At 43.3% G+C, this 24,752-nt stretch overlaps 1 long non-coding RNA gene and 1 other non-coding gene across 3 annotated transcripts in view; both read right to left on the bottom strand.

Annotated features, from left to right (window-relative positions):
- The window catches only part of LOC144783819 (uncharacterized), a 35,635-nt gene extending 15,837 nt beyond the window's left edge, over window positions 1-19,798 (bottom strand). Inside the window, exons 1-7 of one of the 2 annotated variants that reach the window (XR_013601604.1) lie at window positions 19,744-19,798; window positions 18,507-18,566; window positions 17,708-17,767; window positions 10,807-10,939; window positions 10,319-10,420; window positions 9,239-9,404; window positions 2,457-2,552 (exon numbers count right to left, since the gene is read on the bottom strand). This is a non-coding gene — a long non-coding RNA (uncharacterized LOC144783819). Of the gene's footprint in view, window positions 1-2,456; window positions 2,553-9,238; window positions 9,405-10,318; window positions 10,421-10,806; window positions 10,940-17,707; window positions 17,768-18,506; window positions 18,567-19,743 lie in introns of those variants that run through there. The other variant, XR_013601605.1, reaches the window with a different exon arrangement.
- On the bottom strand, window positions 17,855-17,988 carry LOC144786358 (small nucleolar RNA SNORA9). Its single transcript, XR_013602160.1, has one exon. It is a non-coding gene; the product is annotated as a small nucleolar RNA SNORA9 (small nucleolar RNA).
- Window positions 19,799-24,752: the final 4,954 nt, after the last annotated feature.

Below are 24,752 nucleotides of genomic sequence, written 5' to 3'. Positions count from 1 at the left end.
GCTCATATTACCACAGCTAGCAGTTTTTAATTTAAACTGCGCATAATTGCAGTTTTGTTTGTGCGATTTTTATGGGCTTGTAAAGTGCATTCACGTACAATCAAGAGTATGTGCATAGGATGAACTCCTCCATAGAAAGACAGCTTGACTGAAACAAACAGATGGGTGTCTATAGACGTTTGATTAAAGTCTCCCCAAATTCTCATTTGTGCAGAAATTCAACAAACTACACAGTAGATAGTAAATGTGCTCCTCACCATGGTTTAGTGTGGTCTAAAACGGAGTTAAGGGTGGCGCAGCAAGAAATCTGTTGTTTTCCGAGGCAGCAAATAGATACGTTGTCACTTGCTTCATTTATTTATTTTTTTATTCATAAAGCGAATGCACGTATTTTTTCACCCGATTTATATCCATTAAATACCTATAATATAGTTCTTGCAAAAATAGTAACAAGATATATGCATTTATGATTCTTGAGATGCTTTACACGCTGAAACAACTAAAATAAGCTTGCACTGTGGTGATTGGGGTGGAGGGGGTAGAAGCGCCTCCGGGTGGGCCAAAAGTTAAATAAAAGACAAACTCTACATTATCACTAATTCCTAAAGCGAATGCACGTATTTTTCTGTCCAAATAATTTGCTTAAGTTACATATAATATAGTCCTTGCACGACCTTTATAAATGTTGTGATGCTTCACACAGTGAAATGTAAATTAAATAGGTGCTATGTGGTGAAGGGGCTGGAGGAAGTGAAAGCGTGGACGGCCCGAATGTTAAAGACAAAACAAGGGAAAGCAGCGTTTGTTAGCACGAGGGAAACAAGTATTTGCTGTGGGTGGGAGGGGGGGTGGACATGCGAGGGCGAGGAGGGCCGGACAACAGGAGGGCAGGGGAAGATAAGGCATGACAACGGGAGGGAGGGAATGGTTAAAGAAAGCGCCAAAGCATGTCGCGCCAGAGGGGGGGGGGGGGGGGGGAGGACGAGGATGAGGGGCAGCGAGCCACGGGTGGCATTGTTAAATACTTTCACAAACGTGTGACTCCGTCTTAGAAGGCTGTGAATGTGCTCGTGGCTGAGAAGTGCTGGGGAGTAGGGCCAACAAGAAACAACAAGTGAATTATATGCTGCCTTTATGGCGAAGAACAACTTAACTGCATTCCACAGCTGGGTAAATAGGAAATGCATCTTTAGTAAAAACCGGAACAGAGAAAGGCTTATTTCCTAGCTTTCAGACGTCATTTTTTAGAGCAATTGTGTGTAAGAAAGGCGAGTAACATGCATATTGTCTGTTTGTGTGTGCAATTAAGTTAAAAATTGGAACCTTTGCTGAACACGGATGGCTGGTGACATCATGTGCAGAATTCACATTGGCATTTAGTTTGGGGGACAGGAAGCAATCTGCGCACTTGTATTTCATGTTTTTTGTACAGATATTCTGAATATTTTTTTTTGTGGGTGGATAGTTAGAAAAGCGCAAATGCGCCGCATTCATCTCAGAACATCCGTGAACATTAAATTAAAATGTAGGTACTGATTTGTATTTTTACGTGCGAGTTTTAGCTGCAGTGAAACTGCAGGTCACCGAGAGAATGTGAAATGGAGTGGTTTGCGCGCAGTGGTGTGCGCCTGGGAGGCTATGGTGGGGGAAGAGGCTGGGCAGGCAGCAGGAAAGTGAAGGAAGATGGGAAGAGAGCGGTAAAGAGAAGAAATACAGGACGAAGCAGAGAAGGTGGAGAGAGGGAGGGGCTGCCTTGAAGGGACAGGGGCACGAAGTGTGAAGTCACTGAAAGTCGAGAGGGAGGGGGTGGGCTGCCTGCTGGGAGAAGCTGGGCTGCCTTTGATGCGAGTCACGGCCTGCAGCGCTGGTTGGGAAGCAAATGGCTGAGGCTTTGAAGGCTCGTGCATGAGAGCAAGTCACATGATTGGGATTCACATGAACTGTTGGAAATCCTCCTTGAGAGCCAATCAGCTGCCTGAAGAGAGCCTTTGGGGAAAGAACTGGATCAGCGACATAAGGACTCACCCCTGTTTTCTATTTCTGCGAAATAGAAAAGGGGAGAGCCCTAAAAAGGGTTTGTGAGGGAGATCTATGCGGTTTGCTTAAATATCATGGTACTTCTTTCGGGCCCTCTTGACTACATGTTGAAGAACTGGGCCATTGTAGCCTATGTTTATATTCTGCATTATCAGTCTCTTTCTTAAGTCTTGGCAGGCCTTCCTGAACAAAGGCAAAATACTACACTTAAGAAGATATATATGAAGAAGTGCTCCTATGAGAGAACATCTGGTGTCACAAACTCCAATTATAAATCCACGTCACTCTGTTACAGAATTAATGCCAACTGGGCCAATATGTGACTCGTTTGGATGGGTTAAACAATGGCATGCCATTTGTAAGATCAGAGCCTAACTGGATTGAGCCAAAACATTTAAAAAGTGATGCAAGTTTCTAACCTCTAGACCATGCCTCAGGACTCTCAGAGATGACCGGGGTCCCCTTCCGCAAGCTACATATAACTGAGGTGTGTCTTCATTAGCCAAATCCGCGATCTGCAGCAAGAAAAAAAGCATTAGGCATGCACATGAAAGATAACAAAAAGATTGGCATGGGGAGGTTTTAAGTTACAGCAAGAAGAAATAAAGTTATTTACCTGCGGCAATGGATATTCTGAATATATTTTTAAAAGATTTGTGGACATTGAGGGATAAAGATCTGAGAATCTTGGAAAACATTTTACCGTTTTGACAACAATAAGGGGGCTTATTTTTACAACAATTATACTGAAAGGTCTACAATGATAGTTTCAGCATTCTTTTAGTCTGGGACAGAAACATTACATATGTATTTGTAGATGATACTAGCACTAAAGATATTGGCATGGGCAAGAAATTCTTCATGTACAGGATACTCAATAGATTTACATGCTTCAATTCGACAACTGAGCAATGGGTCTGTTTAAGAGGAATGAGCAGCCATCATAGTCTGCAGTGCCCAAGCAGAGTGTTGACTGAATATAAGCAACAATTTACAAATGACTGCTTTGCCAAATAAAGCAGGAGGTCCCCGCCTGAGAGTAGTGAGTTTGCAAAATTTGCTTCTTCTACTACTACTAAGCTTTGGAGGTACCCAGAAAAAGAAAGTTTTTAAGGCCTACATCGCAAGGTCCAGAAACAGATCCTTTATGGTCAGAGTCATTGTGTGTGACGTGAGCCCACCCTTTCCCTCAGGAAAATGCCAAGTGACCTTGCAAAGACATAAAAGCACCGAGACCGCCCTCATCGCAGCCACCGACGACATCCGGACCCTGCTCGACAAGGGGGAAACAGTGGCCCTCATCCTCCTGGACCTCTCCGCTGCGTTCGACACGGTCTGCCACCGCACCCTAGTCCAGCGTCTCAGCAACATCGGTATCCAAGAGAAGGCACTGGAGTGGATCATCTAGTTCCTCGCCGGAACACAAAGAGTCCGCCTCCCCCCGTTTCGCTCCGAGGCCACCGAAGTCATCTGCGGCGTCCCGCAAGAATCTTCACTCATCCCCACCCTCTTCAACATCTACATGAAACCTCTTGCAACCATCGCACGCCAGCACAACCTCAACATCATCTTACGCCGATGACACCCAGCTGATCCTCTCCCTCACCAGAGACCCCGACACCGCCAGAACCTGCCTACATGAAGGGATGAAAGACGTCGCCGAGTGGATGAAGGACAGCCGCCTGAAACTGAACTCGGACAAGACGGAAGTCCTCATCCTGGGATCTTCGACCTCCGCCTGGGACGACTCCTGGTGGCCCCCAGCCCTGGGCACCGCACCCAAGCCAACCGACCACGCACGCAACCTGGGCTTCATCCTGGACCCCTCCCTCTCGATGACCAGACAACGCCGTCTCCTCATCGTGCTTCAACACCCTGCGTATGCTTCGCAAGATCTTCCGCTGGATCCCGACCGAGACCAGGAAGACTGTCACACCCAGGCACTCGTCACCAGCCGACTGTACTACGGAAACGCCCTCTACGCCGGAACCACAGCCAAGTTACAGAAAAGACTCCAGCGCATCCAGAACGCCTCCGCCCGACTCATCCTGGATGTCCCCCGAGGCAGCCACATCTCCAGCCACCTGAGGAACCTGCACTGGCTCCCCGTCGACAAGAGGATCACGTTCCGGCTCCTCACCCACGCACACAAGTCTCTCCACGACCTGGGCCCCAAGTACCTCAACGACTGCCTGACCTTCTACACGCCCACCCGCCAGCTACAGTCCACCAGCCTCACCCTCGCAGCCGTACCACGCATCCGAAGAGCAACCGCCGGAGGAAGATCCTTCTCTTACCTGGCTGCCAAGACTTGGAACTCCCTCCCCATCCACCTTCGGCTGACCCAGGACCATCTTGCCTTCAGGAAACAACTCAAGACCAGTAGCATACCCCTCCCCCCCCCAAGCGCCTTGAGACCCTCCCGGGTGAGTAGCGCGCTATACAAGTGTTATGATTGATTGATACAAAAAATGAGCTTAAAGGGCAAGGATCCCTAGTCATCATATGCAAATTACAAGCATACCCTATTGCATGCCCACTGTAAGAAGCTGGCTCTGTACATTGTATTACCACTAGGTGTTATCATCATGTACAGGGTCCAGGGGTTCAACAAAAGTGTATAAAGCCCAATGTAAAACCCAAAGTGCTGCATTAAATGTAGTGTGGGTGAGGAGCCTCAAGCCTAACACAGAAGAGTAAGACATTTATAGCACAAAAGTGATTAATGGACGCATGACAAAAAAAAGGAGATCTAGACTAATTTTTGAAAGTATGCTTTGTGTTTTATTTTAAGACAAAAATCATTGCAATAAAGAAAGTTTTTAAATAAAAAAAATGTTACTTGGAAAATCAACTCATTCACTGCAGGCACCGCCGTGGAGATCAGGAGAGGTCAGCCTGCACTAGACACTCGGTCAGGATCGCTGGTGAGACTTCACTGCACAGGTGAGCCACTCAGACCTGAGACGTGGGCGTCTGGTGCATAGTGGGCAGGGATCGCATTTTAACTGGCTCCGGAGCCCTTGAAGCTGGTATCTTCTGGACAGATCCGCTCTCCACGGGTGGTTGGAGTATTTGTTAAAGGTAGCAGTCCTCCCATGGATTTCAGAGGTCACTGGCTGCAAGACTTGTCGCAGGTTCATTGAACCTGGAGACAGGCCGGTAGGGCTGGGTCCAAAACAGTGGTAGTCTTCAGTCTTCTCTGCAGGAATGTCTTCTTGCCTTAGCTTGTTGCAAATCTAGCGTCTAGTAAAGCCACCTAAATACTTTATTTAAAGGAGTTTTAGGGGAGTAGCAGGTAGGTCCAATGGGCACCTTACCTGGGTGATTACAACTTTTATGCCACCCTCCTGTGGGAGGGGACATAGACCTAGCCCTGATTGGAAGAGTCCCCCCCCCCCCCCCCCCCATCTTCAATATGGCAGGCACTGAAAAATGAGCTTTCCTTGCCTCCCTCACCATAGGGGTGGAGGTGGCAGAGGTGGACAACCTCCTATTCTCATAAGTTTTCCCACCCAAAGTGGGGGTGTAAACCAGGGGCTGCCATCTGCTGCTAGCAGCAGAGGCTTGAGGTCGCGTTACAAAGGCAGCAGGCCTTTAAAGCTTCCTCCTTCCAGCACCGGCCCATCCCGGAGGAGGTGTGACACCTGCCCAGGATGTGCATTGTTTATGGTCTCAGACAGCTGGGGCTCTCTACCCAGGGGTCCAGAAACCTGTCTGGTGGCGGCTGGCTACCTGCAGCTAGTCAAAGACCACACAAGGGTTGATAGGTTTTCAGGAGGCACCTCTGAGTTGCCCTCTGAGTACATGGTAAAAGAAATCCTACACTGGCCTCAGTGTGGATTTATTGGGAGTAGTTTGGTACAAAACACTCATGTGTTCAGTGAAGCCCTCATGGTGCTGTGGAACGGGAGTTGTCGAGTTTCCAGCCCATGTACTCTCCAAGGATTCACTGGCACTTACAATATTAAGTAATGGGACCCCAATATTATTATATGGGCATATCAGCTCTTGCAGATATGCCCTCACCTGTGGTATAGTGCACCCAGCCTTAGGGCTGTGAGGCCAGCTAGAGGGGTGACTGACCTATGCCGTCAGGCAGTGCTAGCTGGCATGGCACGCGCCATGTCGTGTTTTCACCCTTGTCTGCACCAAGACACGCAGACTGCAGTGGCACGGTGTGTTTGACAAGGGGTCTTTTAGGTTGGCACAAATTCGTGCTGCAGCCCTTAGGGACCCTTTTTGACCTCCTAACCCTAGGCGCTAGGGGTACCACTTACTAGGGACTTACACATAGTGTCTATGGTATTGCCAATTGGGGTACAATTGCATACTTTTGGGAAAGAACTGGCATAGCAAGAATCCAGCGCACTTCCAGGCAAAAAGTGGGGGACCATGTCGAAAAAAGGCTATTTCCCTACATAAACCTGGGGGCTGGTGGCGGGGTTGGACCATGTGGTGAGACTTTGGTGGCGGGGACTTCAATGTTTTTTACGACAATTATGACCGGTCTAGTTTGTCACGCTACCCACACCCGGGTGTGGCATCCGTACTTAATACCTTCATACATGACAATCATTTACTGGATATATGGAGATGGTCTTGAGGGAAACAGAGGGAGAGAACCTATGTCTCCTCTTATTACAAAACCTGGTTGATAATAGACTATTGGCTAATCTCTATGGAGGCGAGGCTATGGGGAGCTACTGCCACGCATATGGCCGGTACACTACCAGATCACACCCCAGTGTACCTAGAACTGACAAACCCTCAGATCCCCACCAGCGAGTTCTCATGGCCCCCTTCCGGGGAGCACTGCCTCATGCAGCATTTCGTGAGGAAATACGGGCTGCCCATGCCCGGCGGCCTCACGCCGCATCTGCCCATCGTTGTGGGTCTGGTCCCACCCAGGGGCCGACCACCGGCTGCTCCCCGTGCAGCTCACACCCTCGTGTGCGGCCGCGTGTCCACGGAGGCTGCTCCTTACTCGGCGGGTCCTTGGGGGAGTGCGATGGCACTCCCCCGCCTTCCCGCTGCTGTGGGGTCGGGGGAGTGCAGCTTCACTCCCCCGACCGGGACATCTTCACGGAGAGCGCAACGGCGCTCCCTGACTTCCGCCTGTTCTTCGGGCCCCCCCCCCAGAGTATTCTTCGGCAGCTTGACTTCTCTCCAGGGGGAAAGTGTGACGACACTCCCCCTGCTTTTGGCTGCAGACACCAGGGCCTGGAGTTGGGGATCCTGGTCCACACGTGTCTGCATGTAACCAGCCCGGTGCACCTTACTCCGGCTGCAGCGCAGCAACCTATTCTCACCAGGGGCACACTGGTAAAATCCACATGCAGTCTCTTTCGTCATGAGTTCACTGTGGGCGAATCCCAACTTTAGGAGGCTCTCCCACAGAGAAAGCAAAAAAATTAGGTGTTAAAAATGTGGAAAAATTGGGCGGCTCAGATGGTCAGACCCACCTTCTAACATTTGTTATCTATGTTGTTAAAACACCACTTCAAATGTACGCCAGGAAAAAAACCTATCCCACACGCAAACAAGGGTGTTTCACGCTGAAACACATAGGGTTGTTCAGCAAGGAGTAAAATATACTTCATGAGCTAATTTGGATCAGGATTGTCTTGGAGGACAGTGCGCGTCCCGTATTTTATGTGCAGTGATCAGAAGTGGCCCTGAAAAAAGACAGGGTTCCCCAACCCTGATGCGCACTGGTCTTGGCTCTTTGAGGACTTCTGTGGCTGGAGATTATCAATATATACATACATAAATACACACAAAAAAAGTAGTGAGCAGGTTCAGTATTGCTGGTGTTGTATGGTGCTTTATACAGGAGCTGCTCTCCAGCTAATCTTGGTTAGTACCCAGACACTTATCCGCTTCTTTTTTGCATAATTTATTCAGCACGCTAAGCCCGATAGCCCTAATTTTTTTAAAAAAAGGAACGCAAGATACAAAGTATATAATTAAGCAAATCTGACTGGACCGACACAGGCTCATCTCCCTCTCTGTTGGAAAGACCTGTGCGCACATTCCCATCTTGCCACCTCACTGTGCTGCTCCGAGGTCTGTTGCTCTTCAACTGGATGTGCACTGTTAAGTTCAATATCCACTTGAAAATCTTTTTTGCACTGAAGCATTCACATCTGTGATTATTCACATTGTAAATCTAAAGGGATGCTAAAAGAATAGTTCAAGAAAAATAGTTTTTAACAGAGAAAAGATTAAAATGCCACACTAGGAAAGAGGGCTTTTCTGAGCAATGGCATACCTTTTGTTCAAGCAAAATGGCATAGATCTTACATGAACACTGGCTGGATGAGAGGGTGTACAAGTAAAACATTTAGACAAAGAGTATCATCCTGCAGTTGCTCAGAAAAGTAATGAAAATAAACAAAGGAGTTACAGAAGACAAATCAGAGAATGTATATTCAACACTTGTCCTTAGGAAGAGTCAATCCTTTAAAGCTTATTTAGGACCAGGGTGGAAGAGTGTTACCGTCCGTAACAAAGCATATGTCTTCAGTAGAGATACACAATTTTATATACCACACATAACTGTTATTTATTTTTCGTTGGGGAGCACAAGGTGTTCAGTGTGCTCAAGCGCGCTCATCACACCCTTCTTGTGTTGTGTTATTTTAGAACCAGGCCAGCATTTGTGAGTTGAAGCATTTCGGTAAAGGGGGTAGTTGCCATAACTGGTCACAGTAATATCGTTATACTTTGACCAGTTTATACCATATTTACTCCACCATTTAACAGTCAAAAGATTGACTAGTGAAATGTTACTGACAATTATTATCCATCTTTTAATGGTGTAAGTGAAACGCAACTCAGAAGAGAGGATTTCACACTACCACCAAATTCTACCAACACTCAATTACTGTCAAGATGAAGGTTCTGCTGCTTAAGTCAACTACGTTTCACAAACATCAAGCAAACGTATGCAGAGCAGCAGCATTTTGAGAATCTTCACCCATCATCGGACATTAGCATCAGGTGTGCTACTACTACCAGAGAACAAGACCAGGCACACAAGCAGTCTTCTCAAAAAACACATCTGAGCAAACTGGGAAAAAAAAAAAAGATAAGAAGCCGAAGTAGACAGGGCCAATGATTGCCCCGCCACCTGGGTTAACAGACAACGGCACCAGAGTGGCATGTATGCTGAATATATGTCCATGCACATGCATACCTGGCAGCAGAGAATGGGGGATAAACTGTCCTGCTCATCAACCAACACCAAGTTCTTAAGCGTCCTAGGCTGGAAAAAGAAAGTATCCCCTTCTTCTAGAGGCATAGTTGATGAAAATTCAGGTTCCTCATCATCATCTCCCAAGTGGGCAATTTGATACAGGTAACTGGAGAGAAAAAAAAAAGTGTAATTTGTGTATACTTCCGTTGTGTCTAACCATGCAACATGTACCAATCACTAACAAAGATCAGATTAGACCTAGAGTGCGGTTGTCCAGAATCAGAACGTAAAGTGATCTCCAGCCTTTGTGTCAGAGAAGAGACATGAGATGCTCATCATTTCTAGCACAACACTGCTCTTAAGGTAACAATCCTCCACCAGACCACACAAAGAAATCCTAATCCATGCTCTCATATTGCCATGCAATCAACACGTTATGCCCTTCGCCCACTTTTACTCGAGTGCACCGACTTTCAATGATTGTGGTAAGAAGGCTGTTGGTCGCCCCTCACTCTACCACAATTTCTTAATGGCAACTTAGAAATACCTCACTTCATCCAAATGGAGAGACTCCAAGAGACAGTGGTCAATAGTGACTAACCTCTACTAACCACATAACAAATGGACCCATGCCAATCTTTAAGTAAAACGCTGGTCCTCATTTTCTGAAAAGCCCAGCGTCCTTAACATATGGAATCCTGAAAACTGAGCGTTGATTAAAACCCAATAGAAGCAGAAAAAGGTGGGCCTTCTGGTTGGAAAAAGTAATTATGTGGCATTTATTTCATTTCCTACAGCACCAGAGTGCCTGGGGTGGGCAGGAAATTGGGCTCTAACCAACATCTACAAACTCTACCGTAAAGCTTTTTTTTCAAAGCTATAGTTAGGGATGCGAAGAAAATAATGCTTGCCAGGACTTCTTGTATACAGACTAGACCACGTTCTACAAAAAGACACCCACATCTTAGCTCCTCATGCCCAAAATGACAAGTTTGTTAGTTGGCACTTTGTGCCTCCCTTGCCTATGCATTCCCTTGCCACTGCTACTTAAACTTCAACGTAACAATAAAAGCTACTTACTTATTTCCAAACTCTGAAGCAACAAACAGAAAGCCAGTTTTCAGCACACATGGCAGCCGCCACAGGGACGGTATCAAAGTACTTCAGTCGGATCTCAGTGACCTAAAAGGAGAAGAACAATATGACTTCCCACAAGACACATTTACCAGGGTTAGAAGACCAAAAAATGAATCAGGGTACCCATGTAGTTAGGGTGCAGAGACATCATGTTGCTTTGAAAGTCTCAGAAGTTGCATCTGCTGCTAATCAGAAAGCACTGCACTCTCTACATACTGGAGGTCAGAGAAGAGACATGAGTTCATCATCATTTCTGCAGCAGACCAGACAAGCCTTCAAGACCTGGGCTGGGAGGAAAATGCATCTCCACATTAAGGCACCCTCACCTTTGTAAAAAGAAATTTTCACTTAAGACACAAAAGATTAAAAACAACCTTGGTTCTTCCCCAACAGTCCATACACAAACCTAGCCAGTTTGCAATGGCACGTACCATGTCCTCATCGGTCTCCAGCGTGATCTTGAAGATGTCTCCCTGTTCAGTCTGGGCCAGGAAGAACATGGACTTTGTCTTGTGGGTAGCAGAGCACACGAACACCATACCTCTCTGGGTCATCCAAGTCATTCTGTGTGTGGGTCAAGAAATACATAAACAAGAGCAGACTCAGCAAGAACAGTTAAGCTAATCTTATGCTCAATATAAGTGAACACATGTGAGTTTTGCACTATAATGTATGCTTTCATTACACCGCTTACAGACAAAAATGCATTAAAAAAATCTGTCAAACACGAATCCACTATTTTATAGTAAGTAAAATTATACATTTTAATAAGCATTATACTAAAAGGCTGAAACTTTGTGTGAAGCGCACCAGATATTAGTAAATGGAGCTGGTAAAACTATCCTTAAAAATACAAGTGAACCCACCTAACCAGGTCATCAGTCGTAACATCCAATCAGATAAACCAACATCTCCATAGTAAATATCAGAGAAGAGACATGGAATATTCATCACCTTGGATTACTTGAGGTGTGGCCTGAACCCTACTCACCAAAAATCCTCCACAAGGCACAGGCGTGCCCATTCAAAATGGAACAAGCATTTACAATGCAATAGGTCTCGCATTAGGAAAGTTTGAGCTATTGGTATTGTAAATGACATTTTTTATTTATGTTTTGTTTTTGAAAACAGCTAAATTATTAGCTATGTCATTTACAATGCTAATAGTTATAACTTTCGCAAATGCGACACCTATAGCATTTCTAATGCAATATGTGTTGTATTTACGTGCAGGTTCCAGCAATTATGTGCCGGTGCCGAGCACTGGAAACCACCAGCTCAAATTAAGCACTGTTACAAGGACTAACAGAGCCCATACTGGTAAGCAACACAGATGCAGTGTGAACTCAACCTGGAAGGTGCAAACTATACAAGGATCTCCGCACCAGCAGAAGTGAACTACTGAGCTCCATCAGCAAAAACTATTTATAAACCAATAATAATAATAGGCATATTAAGTACTACAGATGTATGGCACAATCGCCTATGTGTCTGGTACCAAGGTGCTGACAAAATCATTAGAGGTGATTAGTAATTACTTAGCTCAATAGGACTCATTTTGTCGACCAGCAGGACTAAAGGTTGAGTGCGACTGATGGATCTGTTACCTTTGGGTAACCCAAAGAGCTCCATCACGAATGTAGTTCTCCACGGAGCTATTTTACCGACATGACATTTGGTTCTGACGATTAACTGTCAATTTGTTGAGTCAGAAGTGCGCACCTTGCACTGGAGGTTGATTTTTTTTAGCATTCATTGTTTATATAAGGAATTCAATGGACAGGAAAAAATAATAAAACAGCCTATGCATAAACATGTCAATAATGAGAATCCACGGGTGGCTAAAACATTTTTTAAAAAGCCTTTCTAATGCTGAGCACAAGCCTTGTTGACAACCGAAGAACAAAAACCCAAGATTATGGATTGTTTTTGCATGGAAATGACCAGTGGCCTCGGGGGGAGAGTATGGGGCTACGGTTTGCTCCAGGCGGCACGAGTTTTGCACCCCCACCCCCTGCCTTTACACGCAGAGATCCTCTCCCCCCACCTACCCACGGCTTTTACTTGCGGCCGTCGCGGGGCGGCAAAGGTTCTAGCTACGCCAGTGGAAATGACTAGAGAATTAAATGCAAATGCTAATGCTTCAATAGCTGAATGCATTAGTAAGACATTAAGCCTTCTTCACTTAACTTATCGTTGATCATGTGCATTAGTAACAATACCGCCAGTCAACATTTCACACCACACCGATTTAGTCCCTCGGGCCTCTAATGTGACATGACTGGGAACGGTTCTGCTGTCATTGCTAACAAAGAATCACATCTTTATTCAATTTTTAATGCAATAAGAGTAAATACAACTGGAGCCAACCTGGGCGCTCCCTCAGAACTATTAATGTATTGCTCATGAATAACATCCGACCTTTGAATTGTAAAGGGTTTGCCAACCAAGCACACAAAAATGCTGAAATTAGGCAAAGTGCTGCAAAGGGGACAGAAGGCGACACGCATGCTCTACACAATAGACCGATAACGCACGATCTGGAATTAATGGTGTCAATATTTTTCTGAAAGAAACATTTTTAAAGAATTCTCGTCTCACATGGAAAAGCGTTCCCCAAGAAACTAGCTATAGATATAAATGAGTGTTATAGCATTGTAATGGCAGTTTTATAGCACTTAGTATATATGACGAGGCTCTGAGGCGCTTTTCGGCAGGGAGCAAAAGTGCAGCCTTCAGTCATAGACTGACCTGACTCACGAAGACTCTGCAGCCAGGTAGGAGAAGGAGTTGGAACCAAGTAAGATGGCGGACTAAGATGGTCAGTGTTATAGACTGAGAAGCAACTCTTAACAAGTTTCGTATGGGCCAGGTGTGAGGAGGCGCAGAGCTGCTTTTGCTGGAGCGTCTGGTCACGGCGCATGCGCGTTTGAGCCAGTTCCTTTGGGCGGGACTTCCGTCTTCGGAAGTCCCGCGCACGCGCCCACAGAGTGCCTGAGAGCGGGGCTCCCATGCCCGAGGGAGAGCCCCGGCTACAGAAGTCCCGAATGGCGGTAAGTGGGGCTTAGTTCTAGGGGGAGGGGGGGTGCGCGTGTGTGTGTGTATGTGTGCGATGGCGGTGGGGGGAGAGGGGTCTTTGTATGTATGTGTGCAGGTGCGCTGGTGTGTGCGTGGGGGGGGGTCTCTGTGTGTGTGTGTAGGTGCGCTAGTGTGTGTGTGTGTAGGTGCGTCGGCGATGGGGGGGGTGCCTGTGTATGCGTGTGGCTGTGTATGTGCGCATGCACGCAGTCAAATCCAGCACAAGAGCAGAGCGTGGCACCCTTTTGTCCCTCATTCCCCCGAGACAGGCAACATTAAGTCTCCAGCCTGGACACATCCTTCGGATGCTTATTCCAGGCGAGACCTAAAAAGGAATAGTAACCTTAAGACCTTCAGATCATAAAGTTAAACCACTGTAGTCACACCATAATTGGGATGTCTGGACATATGATGACATCCTCAATGGATTGTGACTCAGAACCCACACTGACCCACAAAACCCAACAGAATCTGAAACTTAAGAGCTGGTGGGACTCAATTTGATGAGAAAGTGAAAAAGGCACAAAGGACAAGTTACTCGCCTTCGGTATTTATCAAAATCAGTAAACCGGAATATGTGAGCCTTTAGTACAGTGTACATATTTCTTAGTTTATTATATTAGAGGATTGCACTATAGAAACAAACATGCACATTACAAGTCTACATCAAACAGTAGCTCCATAACTTTCCCCCCAACATAAGGTATCCTGCCAACTTTGCATCCTTTCCCCCACTCAATATCATGGGGATTAAAAAAAGGGACCTAGCTAGGATTTGTGGATTCACCAGGAGACAGAGCAAATAAGCAAAATGTAGCTACATTTTGATTTTAATGGGGATAAAAGAGCCCCGGATGAAAGAATCTGTTTTTCCCCCCTAAAATTAGTATCAATGAATGGGTTGCTGTGCTAAAGTCAACATCTTCCCAGGTTTCAGGAACATGCTAAATTTAGGCATTTTTCAAAGATAGCCCATTTTTCTTTTTTTTATGCTTTCAGCCTACAACCAGTTTGTGGTGGACACAACTATGAAATTCATGGGTGATTCAGGACAGCTATAGATACTGAAAAATAGACAAATCTGAATTCAGCAAGGGGCCTTATGTGTAGATCGCTCAAGATTTTCCCAGCAAAACATACGGAAATAAACAAATATTGGAAATTAGTAAAGAAAAACTGCCATTTTTGACAGCGTTTCCACCTGTAACTGTCACGATGGCCGATATACAAAAGCAATATACCATTGCATAACCTAAGTCCTTCTAGCTGTGGGATATAGTTTGTAGGTTCTCCCAGAACCCAAGGTACTCATTGATAACTAAGCTGTACCGTATAGTGGTGTTTGATTGTGTAACGAGTGTAGACCAATTCATATGGTGAAATGTACAGTGCATGTCTCTAACCGACCCCGATTGAAGCATGTCTATGCAACTATAACAGCAGCTGTACTGCTGAGTTTTAGATTTTCTGTGGTCTATTTATGCTGGTTTGTGTTAGACCCAAATAGAGGAAAACGCCTGGATTACAAGTTTCTAGGCCAAAAGAGGCAAAAAAACAAAACCCAGAACCTTCCTTAAAAGAATAAAGGAAACATGCATGTCTAGCAACTGACTACTCATCACTGTTAAAAGCCACATGGAACTTAACATTTACACTCATCTACTACACCAGATTGGGTGTAAGTGAGCCTGCAGAGGCAAAACACTTGAAGCTGCGCAACTTGCAATCCAAGTCAGAAGCTTATCCAGTCCCATTCACCCTCTCTCACCACTATGCAGTTGGATTCCTGTGTTGCTTATACTATGATGAGGAAACAAATAAAGCAAGAAACAAAACCACAGCACTAGAAAAAATAGTAGTAAATAATGAGGAACTGTAAAGAGGGACTTAATGCTTAAACAGGATCCTTGCTCAAAAGCATTTCATTGTACACTTATCCTATAAACTGCCCATTTGGGTGATAAATGCCGGTGCCTACTGTACAGATTAGGGGGTAATGTTATCAGAGACCTTTCATTTGCATGCTACCGGATTGACTATGATGCACTGTAGGGGGCCCTCTTATCTAGCCAGGTTACAGGGGAGTTACTGTGTAGGAAAAGAGAACAAAGACTACAGATTGTTTTATTAACGTCAATGTCAAAAGTTATACCCCAACAGTCTAGTAGAAAAATGTCCAAGAAATCTATAACCTCCTGACAGGACAGGAGGAGGCCTCAAACCATAATCTTGCAAGGTCTCTAGGAATGCACCAAGCTATGGAAGAGCCAGGCCTAGCTGGAAAGCCTGCATATGGGGGGAGGGGGGCAGTAGTAGTAAATAATGAGGCCGACACAGGGGAGTGGAATTTATTAAAATATCTATTTGTCTATGGGGTAGGTTGCTTCATAAATCTACTTGCCCTGTAATAAAATCCACATGTCCCTTTGGTGCCATGTAGTGCGGTGACAAATGATGGCAGCAATCTCATTATATAAGAGCTCTTATATAGTCTCTGATTATGCCAGGGCTCATACCATAGTAGTGTTTGAATACTAGCAATCCCTTTATGCGGTCACTTTTCGGCAGATTTACATACTGGGACTGAAGCTAGCGGTAAGCAATAGTTCCAGGGTTGGAATGCCCTTTTGAGTCTGTGCAAATCTACTAACTTGCATGTTTTAAGTGTTTTCAACCACACTTCTCTAATCTTTTCCCATACTGAGAAATGTTGGAAATTTACTCTTGATAATGGCAGATGTAAACCTTCTTCCAGAGTTGGGAAAAAAGTGGTTGGAGGGAAAATGAACTTGCAAACACTCAGGTTTTCACATGAGCAAATCTATACATGCATATTTGATCATGCTAAGAGGCAGTTCACAAATATTTTCAAGGAGTACAATTTCTTGCCCTACTTATGTAAATTCACGAAAGCCATATAGCTGCACTTAATGCAAGGACATATACCAAGGGTGCACTTTTGAGAATTTCTATAACAATTGGGCCCCTTATTTGATCTGGCATTAACCATGACCTTTTGTGTTTATTAAAATTCTCTCTTGACCTTCACTGTGAGTGACCGCATTCTGCTCTTTCACAAGGAGCTTATCGGCACACAAAGTAGTTTTGTTCAGTGCCAATGACTAATGTGGTGTGCTTTGAGACAAAGAACAGTTTTTGCTTTTGCCAATGTTTATTTTAATGGTGAGGGCCCGGCAGCTCTCACACCAATAAGGTTTTACAAAAATCATGTAAAAAAAAAGTCACACATTGACGAAACTAAAAAGCTGACCACCAATTTCAGACCTGACTTTGCCAAAGCTTGTTTATTTTTATGTTTCCCATAATCTTCTGGAAACTAGTTACACTGATTTTCCATTATGAATATTTTTGGGAAATACTAGCATACATCAACACATTTTCCTAAATGATGCTGCAATGATATAGTACCTGAAATTCTATGGTAGTTTAGCAAAATGTTTTTTTTCCCCTACTTTTTTTTTAGGAACATTTCACATTGAAAGCAAAGAATCATTAATCTTTCTTTCAAGCTTCTGCAAATATTTGCATTTAATCAGAGCATTCTGGGAGCATTATGCATAACCTCATATTACTAAACTTTGAAACCGCGTGCACACATTTTAATATTGGAACCCCTGTCAGTAGTGCAGTCAGAATTTACATTCACTTCGAGAGCTCATCCTAATAATAAAGGCTTTAAATTATTGAACCATAAAAACAAGTTTAAACAGCATTAATATATGGACATAAATATTAACTCAACTGCAGGCAGTGTCCTTCCCTGACCCTTAATGTGGCACTGCAAACTTGCAGCCAAAGGGTTTGTGCTGCAGAGGGTTGGGCCTACTTGTCCCAAGGACAAAATGCACATTAAAACGTGTTGCCCATGACCCCAAACAATATCTCCTGGGCGTCAGGCTATAGGAATTCCACATCCCTCATTGTAGGTATAGTGAAGAGGGATCTAAGGCCAAACAGGATCCTTGCTCAAAAGAAATTCATTTTACACTTATCCTTTGAACTGCCCATTTGGGTGGTAAAAGACTGGCAGATACGTATATTGGTGAAACAGTACGTTGAGAAAACCGATCTCTACCTTGAGCAGCAGCTGGAGGCCTTAAACTCTTTCAAACACCCCCTTGCAAGCTCTGCAGGAATTAACAGGTTAGGAAGTGTTGAAACGAAATTGAAAGCCTGTGCATACTGTACAGATTAGGGGGTGACGTTATCAGAGATCTTTCATTTTTATGTTACCTGATTCACTATGATGCAGTGTACGGGAACCTCTTTTCTAGCCAGGTGACAGGAGAGTTCCTGTGTAGGAAAAGACAACAAAACACGGATGGTTCTATTAACGCCAATGTCAAAAATTATATCCCATCTCCCACCGGTCTAGTAGAAAAATGTCCAAGAAATCTATAACCTCCTTCTGATAGACCAGGAGGAGGCCTCAAACCATCTCGGAGTTAATCTTGCAAGGTCTCTAGGAATGCACCAAGCTATAGAAGAGCCAGGTCAAGCTGGAAGGCCTGCATGTGTTGGGGAGGGTAAGTAGGCATTGATTTGACATCTTCAATATCTAGGAAACATTATTCTCTATACATAAAGTATACAAAACGAGGAATAGTCAATAGTGCTCCTGAGAAATGCAAAGCATCCTTAAAAGAAACTATGTCAGACTATTCAACCATCTTAATCTTGCAAGCTCTGTAGGAAATGGAGAAAGCTATGAGGGAGCTATGTGTAGCTGGAATCCTTGAGCATAGCATACTGGTTCACGGAAAGTTATCAGAGTCCATTAGCATGTTATGTGATTTGTCAAACTGCAGGGCTGTGTTTCTGCAACAAGGGACCCAGAAAGTAACGGAAGAGAATATGAAAAGAAAAAATATGCATTAGCTTCATGATCACGTCATCTCTCAGGAAACTGACATATAGCACCATCTCCAATATCCTGTTGCAAGCTCTGCCGGAATGTACCAGACTAGAGAGGAGGCCTGTGTATGTTGCACACATGTTGAGAAAGTTCTCAGACCATTCATTTGCACATTACCTGGTTCAGCATGATGCATTGTAGGGACCCAGGTTCTATAGCCGGGGGACAAGTTAGTTCCTGTGTAGAAAAATTAATGGATTTAGAATGCACCATAAACACCAATGTCAAACATTCTGCCAAGCCCTCCTCACATTATTACAGAAAAATGTCCAAGACGTCTATAAACACCCCATGTAGGGTAGGAGAAGGCCTCAAACTATATCAGCCGATGTTGCAAGCTCTGCAGGAATGCACCAAGAAGTGGAAGAGCTCAACCATGCTGACGGGCCTGCCTCCTGGGTGAGCAGGCAAGGAGGAGTAGGTTTGAGAACTCAACCACAACTACCTTGATTAGTCATGGGAATGTTGGGATAGCTTCGAAATACAGGAAACTGTCTACTATGATTAAAAACACACGAAAATACAAAATGAGGTAAAGTAAATTTCACTCCGGAGAAATTGAAAGCATTATAAGGAGGAACACTAATCTTCCGATCACAAAGTTGAACTGTAGTCACACCGTAATTGGAGATGTCTGGACATATGATGGCATTCTCATTAGGGAGTGTGAACCAAACTCACAATGAGCCACAAAACACAACAGAACCTGAAACTGATAAAGTGAGAGGCACAAAAATATACTTTAACAAAACAAGCAAAACATTTTTGCCACTCTGCACAGCTTCCTTGATTTGATACTCTACAGTCTACATCTAATCTCAGTTTAATCATTTCCGTTAAATATGCTGGAAATACACAGTATTCTACAGGTGGGCCAGTGGCACCCCCCCTGATAAAGGCTGACCTTGGTGCATGCCATCAGAATTACTGCCACCCTAGTTGTGGTCTAGTGAACTAACTGGAAACGCGGAGTCAGCAAATAGTTGTTAATTCTGTTTTCCTATGTCAACAAATTGTGACTGTTGGATAATCACGTTTTGTACTTATTCCTCTACCACCTTTCTGGCAAGATTGTGGGCATTTAGCATCAATATAAAAGCTGCTAATAAGCTAGTGCTTAAAAAGGCTGGATATATAACCTGCGTAAGTAGAGAAGTGACCAGCCACGTGGCATTGTAACCAAAACGCGATATGGTGGTAAATGCATAGTATTTGCACCAAGAAGCAGTTGTGCCACGTTCCCAAGTCTACTACTTTAACAAACCACTTAAAACTAGGCAAATCACACTCTGCCTGTTGATCTAACATATGCACTGAGAAGGGCACAATTGAAGAAAGGGGCAAGGATACTTACATGACCGGGCCACAGCAAAGTTCTCATTCACACATTTCGGGCTACTTTTTAAGGCGATTGAATTTGCAGCTCAATACCCAAGCACGCTCAGGAGAGTGCATTAATACATTTGTGCACAACCATAACCTGTGCTGCAGCTCCTCGCGCCTACCATAAACAGATAACTCTTTTACAGCTCATAAAGGGTTGCAAGAGGGAGAACTGCTTGGTTTTTGAGAAATGAAAAGTGTTGAGAAATTAAATGCAAGAGGATAGGCACTGAGGCGAGGAGTTGGCGATACGGCCAGAGCGGTCGCCTATGGACCTGGAGAACCAATTTCGAGTCTCAGAGTCTTGCTTTAAGAACGAACGTGAACCTGTCATATCTGTGTCTGATGTAAGGCGCTCGAATCCTACATTCGTTCGTCCTCCATAAAACGGTAGTGGAACAGGGATCACAACGACATTACTATCCAGGAAAATACGGGACGGTTGGCCATCCCACAACTACAGAGCATAGGGTTTTATTTTTATCTTCGCAGCCCAACCAGACCTCAATCTTCAAAACCAATTGTCTGGATAACGCACCACGCGCACAATGACGGCGGCACCCCTAACTCACTTAAAACGCGAATTTCTCGACCATAATCATTTTCAAACCTAGTATTCACATAACCCCCACCCGTCCTAGAACCAACAGAAGAAAGCATTGAGCCCCTTCCCGTGCTAAATAAAGTGTGCCGTTCGTAGCGCAAGGGGTTGAGAAGCTCGGTCAAACTTAAAAAAAAAACTGTGCTACGGTTCTTCACGTCCACAAAATCAAGACCAGAGATCACACAAGTTCCCTTTGATAGGCTTTACAGACCAAACACTGCTATCAAACACTCACCATTGCGAAACCCGGACGAAATGGCAGACCACGCTTCGGAGCCCGCCTCCCCATGCTGGCGAAAAGACAAAGAAGAAAGACTAGCACTACCATTAAAGAAGCAGCAAACGCCATTAAGATGAAAAACAGACTTCAACTGACGCGTACGTAGAGAAGAGTTGGACGCATCAACTGGAGTTAGGCTGCGGTCCTCTTTTTACTTCCACTGTTCAGAAGCCACATTTCATTCTAAAAGCAACAAGCGAGTTGCATTATTTTTATAGGGCTACACTACATGATTTAATATTTTCCTGTGTAGGTTAATCTTCATTACACCAAGTCCAAGTCATAGTCTTTCTCGTCACAGTCATGTTCCTGGGTGACTGTGACGAGTAAGACGGAGGAAGAAGGTAATGTTTGCAAATTAATTTCATTTTTGTATTGAGACTGATTGAAGGAATATACAATAATTATTTAGAGCTAATTTATTTTTTTTGTTTGAAATTGATATAATTTAATATTTGAATGTTTATTTATTTATTTATTTTTGCAAATGTCCTGCGATAATTAAACATTTTTTAAGTTAATTCTTCGAATTGTTTATATTTGTATGTTAAAATATTTTGTAAGGTGTGTAAGGAGTTAAAATATTTTAAAAGTGAATTTTGATTTTAAATTTGTATTTTTTATGTTTGATTTTTAGACTTTATGGTTTAAGTTATTTATATTATAGTGCATATATCAGTAATTACAATTAATACATTAAGAATGCATAATTATTTGACAAGTTTTGATGTGCAACGTTGATTTTTTTAAATTCAAATGTATAATTTTAGAAAATCTTGTCAATTTAGAAACTACATTTTTTTGACTTTACCAACATGTCTTAGTTTGGAGCGGGAGTAGTGAATCTTACCGTCCCAAAGTTCAACACTTTCCCCAATATGATAAAGAGACATAACAAAACCAGGGCTCGGAAAATCAAAACATTGTTTCAAGACCTGCAGGTCTAGTGATTAAAATAATCTACTCAACCTAATTATAATGCTCGAGACCCATAAACTGGTTTCAAATTATGTGATCCTGGGCAAGTATTTTAATTCACAGAGATAACATTCTCTTCCTTATCACATATGAGAGTATAATTAAGTGGAATCACACAGGATGTAGATTGAGCAAGAGGTATTTAATACAACCTCATCCAACAGCCAGCACAACTCAACTGTCAGATGTAGAACAAAAGTACAGACGCTTTTGTTTGATTTAATAGATTAAACATTAGCTCCATATAGAATGCAAATCTAGCCACATATAAGATACACTTGACTGCGGGCTTGCCTTTTAATTCATTAAGGGGCAGATGTATCAAGCCTTTTGCGACTCGCAAAGGCCGAAATTCGCAGAATTTCGGCCTTTGTGAATTGCAAACGGCCTTTTTGCATGTTTTAGAATGTATCAAAAAATCGCAATTTAAGGAATCGCTAAAAATTGCGATTCCTTATTTTGCAATAGCATTTAAGGAATCGCATAAGGAATCGCAATTTTTGCGATTCCTTAAATGCTATGTATGTAGCAATTTCAATTTGCAAATTTTGATTAAGAAGTCGCAAATTACCACCAACTTGTTGTTGATGGTAATTTGCGAATTCTTTTAAAAAAGCACAATTTGTCATTTTTAGGTCTCGTGACCTACAATGCGCGCAAGCGCATTGAGGGAGCGAGAATTCAAGTGCTCAAAATCCTCGTGAAACCACGGGCTTCGTTCCTGCGGTTTTCTTGAAGTTCATGTGAATCACGTGAGCAAACAAGCACGCGCATTCACGGCCGCACAGCACATCAAAGGGCTTCGCCCAGCGTGTGCTGTGCGGCTTCTCCTCCCCTAATTATTCGGCCGTACTTTCAGTTTCCTGGCCGCTCAGTAATTATCAGGTACGTGTTGTTTCACTTTGTCTCCGTGCGTTTCCCCCACCACTCGTGTTGTTCTCTCCCTTGTTGTTTTTTGCAGATTTTCTCTCTTTTCAATCTGTTGAACCTGGTTAATCATACCCCTTTTGTTTTACATTCTCTGACTCCCTCCATATCTCAGCATTTCTTTCATGCAGTTTTACTTTTTGCAGACCCCGCATTGTCTTCATTACACGAAACACAGTCAGAAATAAAACAAAAACAGGACACTTTCACTTCTCTGAACTGTGCGCAATTTTAGGACTCGATAATAGAGACAAATGCCACAATACTTTTTTTTTAAGTAACCCCTATCGTTTGAAGAAAACAGACTAAATCAAAACAAGCACTGGCGTTGCCAATAGGTCTCGCATTAGGAAAGTTTATGTCATTTACAATACCAATAGGTTAAACTTTCCTAATGCGAGACCTATTGGCAACGCCAGTGCTTGTTTAAGGTGGCATGTGACGCACACACATGCCCATAGGGCATGTATGTGCGCCATATGCACACACATGTACATTTCAGGGGTGCAGCAGGGTGTATTTGAGACACCCCTGCACCCTTGAAATAATTCTCAAATTGCGATTAGCAAATTGTGAATTCGCAATTCGAGAATTACTTCACAATCATTCCTATGGGCCTCCTGGCCCATAGGAATGAATGGGAAATTATTCCTTAATTGCGAATTCGCAAATAAGGAAGATTAAGAAATCGCTAAAAAAATAGCGATTTTTTTGATACATGCCATTTTGCGATTTCTAAATAGCGATTCCTTAAAATTCGCTATTTAGAAATCGCAAATGGCTATCTTGATACATCTGCCCCTAAATGCATTGTCATCAGGGCTTGGCCAGGAATGTCTCTCAAATCGTGTTTAAAAACAATCACTTTTAATAAATACATAACAAAAGCATAAAGTAGCAGCCCACTGTTATTCGCAATCAGCAGATTTTCCATTGAAATGGCCACAGAATTTGCCACTGACATGGTTTTAAAATTATTTAGTGTAGAAAGCTTGGAAAAGTTTCTGCAAAAATTTGTCATTTGAACATCACCAAGTAAAGTGTCCTGATTTGTTTTACTCCAATTAAAATCTTTGTGTGCATCACACTTCTGAATTACAAAAGAGTTCTTTCATCTACTTGTACTATTCATTTACAATCTGTTCAAACATTGTTTTAGAGAACAAAATGGCATTTTAATGCATTTTGTTTCACAATTATTGTCAAATAGCTCACTTGATAAAAAGCATTAACTGTAAAAAGAGTAAGAAAAGTTAGTAAAAAGACAAACTAACATTTGACCTCTGTCCTTTTGCAGTTGGCAAATGTGTCAAGATAAAACAAGATTTAAAGGCATTTTAAATACTCATTCACTTTCTGAACAAAAAAACACCTGTTTCATCCAGCTTAAGCTTATTTGCCAGCAGGGTCGAGTAAGTGCTACAAATAGCTCAACCTGCTAAAATTTCCCTCGTAATAGCTATGGGGCAAGTGGATTTTTCGAGGCCTGAAAACACACAAAACAAAAGATATTTGTTTTGTTTATGTCTTGTGTTATTATTATAGAAAATGTATAAGGGTTTCGTGTTCTGTGGAAAGTGTTAAAAGTTAAGTTAGTATTTGTTAGGAAATGTAGTTTTCTATGGTATTTATTTGCAAAATGTGCCTTCGATATGTTAGGTGAGTGTGGTAGAACTAAATTTACTATAAATTATCAATTTATGTTAAGTTTATGTGTTTTTAATGAATTTGTTAATATTTTTTTATGATCATCAATTTTTATTGATTTTAATGCAAACAATACAAAACAGCCACATACGAGCACAAGAAAATACTTTTCAGCCAACTCTATGGTTTATGTTATTCATATCATCTCAGCCACAACACTTAAATGCACATATGCATCTCCATCTGAACATACTAGCAGCATGAAGTCATCCATCCTATTCCGCTTGACCCTACAATTTGCCCCACATCCTGTCGTACTTCTGGGAGAAGCCCTGTGCTATAAACACCTGTTTCTCTTGTAGCACAAACCAGTCCAAGCCTCTGCACCAAAGTGACACTGAGGAGGGAGTGGGCTGTTTCCATTTCATGGCTATGTCTCTTTTCGCTACCATGAGCACTGTGCCCAGAAATGTTCGCAACCCTCCCACATCCTCTAGAACCCCGAGGAGAAAAGCAAAAGGCATATGCAGAACCTCCCAGCCCA

This window comes from Lissotriton helveticus, chromosome 10 (genome assembly GCF_964261635.1).
Source record: "Lissotriton helveticus chromosome 10, aLisHel1.1, whole genome shotgun sequence".
Taxonomy (NCBI): domain Eukaryota; kingdom Metazoa; phylum Chordata; class Amphibia; order Caudata; family Salamandridae; genus Lissotriton; species Lissotriton helveticus.
The sequence above is the reverse complement of the archived record's forward strand: the minus strand, read 5'-3'. Positions and strand labels throughout refer to the sequence as shown.